Source organism: Phyllostomus discolor, chromosome 6 (genome assembly GCF_004126475.2).
Source record: "Phyllostomus discolor isolate MPI-MPIP mPhyDis1 chromosome 6, mPhyDis1.pri.v3, whole genome shotgun sequence".
Taxonomy (NCBI): domain Eukaryota; kingdom Metazoa; phylum Chordata; class Mammalia; order Chiroptera; family Phyllostomidae; genus Phyllostomus; species Phyllostomus discolor.
In genome coordinates this window covers 163,315,579-163,317,758 of record NC_040908.2, presented here as the reverse complement: position 1 = coordinate 163,317,758, position 2,180 = coordinate 163,315,579, and the positions used below count along the sequence as shown (strand labels likewise).

The 2,180-nt window shown below is 48.3% G+C and overlaps 1 pseudogene; it reads right to left on the bottom strand.

The window, feature by feature from the left end:
* Positions 1-737: 737 nt before the first annotated feature.
* Positions 738-1,908, bottom strand: LOC114500730 (annotated as a pseudogene).
* Positions 1,909-2,180: the final 272 nt, after the last annotated feature.

Sequence of the window (2,180 nt, the reverse complement as noted above, 5' to 3'; positions counted from 1 at the left end):
AACAAAAACAGAGACATCACTTACATCTCACTTGTTCTTACCAAGGAACATCCTGAGGAATAAACGTGCCACCTCATTGTTTTCCTGGATTGGTCCACATGCATTGACAGGAAGCTGGTGCTGGAAGAGAAGCTGGAAGTATCGCATTTGTTCTATCTCAGGTGACCATGAGTGACCCCAGAGCTGCTGGTGCTGCCTGATCTTGTCCCCCCAGGGTTTGTTCCCATGGTCGGATTATCTGCAGGTTTCCTCCTCTTTGGAATAATGTAGCCAACAATATGTTGTGTTTCAGTTTTCAGTATCTCGGTCGAAAATGAGGGAATGTGAAGTTCTGACTTTGTGCACGTCCGAAGAACAGCCAACAGCCCAGCCCCCCACGCAGCACCTGTAGTCAACAACACATGGCAGGTGTGTTGTGCTCCTTGTGATTTGCCTAACTGAGGATTGAAAGAAAATACCCATCATCTTGACCCAAAGGGGCTGATCATTTAAAATTTTGTACTTACAATGAATACACATACAAATGTTACTCTTTCACCACTTTCAATGCACAGCTAATCATGTGAAGAACATGCAGTTGGCAGCGCACCTGACCTCCAGGACCTTCTCACTGTGCTGAGGTGCAGCTGCAGACCCTCCCCACCTGCGGAGTTCCTCCCCACCCTCCCTGGAAACCACTCTTCTATCTCTGTGTCTAAGACATTGGCTACTCTACAAAGTGTGATATTTTCATATTCGTGACTGGCTCATTTGTTTTCCCACAGTTCCTCAAGGTTCATCCATGCCATCCCCTGTATCAGGAATTTCTTAGGGATGTGCACTTTCCTCTTTGTGCTGTGGCAATGTGTCCTGGAGGTTACCCTGGAATGTTGTAAATGTTATATTAGGGCACAGAATGAACACTAGAAAACACTACACAACAGCTGTTACACGTGGAAAGTCTGCCCCATGTGAAACCACTGATTTCTGTTGTCCCCTCTCCCCCCACCCAGGGGAAATTCACAACCATGGTTTCCACATGTCACTCTTGGGCCTTTAATTCACAGTTCTTGGATTACCACTGGTGCCAGGCACTGGTGCCAGGAAACCTAGTTTGCTTGACAGTGCACTGAAGGTTGTGTTAATAAGATGGAAGGAATCTTCCTGACAAGCATGACCATCACGTGCTTCAAAAGAGTCTTCACAAACTGAGAGCCTGCGTGTCCTGTCCCACAGTTCAAACACAGTTTAAGAGACACCAAAATTACCTGCAGCTCTTGAACCTTCTCCAGAGTTTCTCTACTCTGATGGAGAAAGCACTCCTTCATGAATGTGAAGGCCTTTTCGGTTTCTTCGCCTGGTAAGAACTCTGAGGTTATTGATGTATTCAGTCACATCCACATCAGGATCAATGGTCATATTGACCACATCATCCAAAAGATTGCAGCCAATCCCTGGGATGAAAGCATGCAAATGCAGGCTCAGTGACAGAGGTGTGAGCTCTGTGTAGGGCCTGGCTGTAAGTCTGTTTTCTTGCCTCCCCACAGGGACATATGCTCAGAGAGGCTGTGGGAAGGGTTTGAGTCCTCAGTTCTAGGAGACTCAACTCAGGACCTGAGATTTTCTTTTAGCCCCAAAGCATCTGCCTCCTTGTCCTTACCCCCCGTCCCCAAACCCATACACACAGCGCTGACACTAGACACTTTGCTTGGGGGATGGGGAACAGCAGCACTTGCACAGGGGCCCTGAGAACAGCCCTCCTCCAAAGCCATAAACCTTCTGTGCTCACCCGCATAACAGTACAGGGGGAGGGCGGTCAGCATGAGGACTGCCACCAGCTTCATGGTTCAAGCGGCTGTTCTTGGCTGGTCACTCTGATGTGGCAGGAAGAAGGAGCTCAGGTTGAAGGTGACTACAGAATGCAGCCTTTTATTCTCCCCGTGGCTGCCCTAATCCCTCCCACAAATGATGGGATGAGTCACAGGGTAAACCTGGCCCTGGGCCAGGAAGGGACTATCCCAGAACCAGCCCGCCTGGGCTCTGTTCCTACAACCCAAGGAGACAGAGCTTTGAAAACCCTCAAAGATCTCAGAACTGCAATAACGGTGAGGACGTCAGATGAAATTAACAAAAGTGCTTGCAAAATAATAAGGCAAATGACAACTTTGTGAGCCTCTCTTGTCATCCCTGTTGCTTTATTA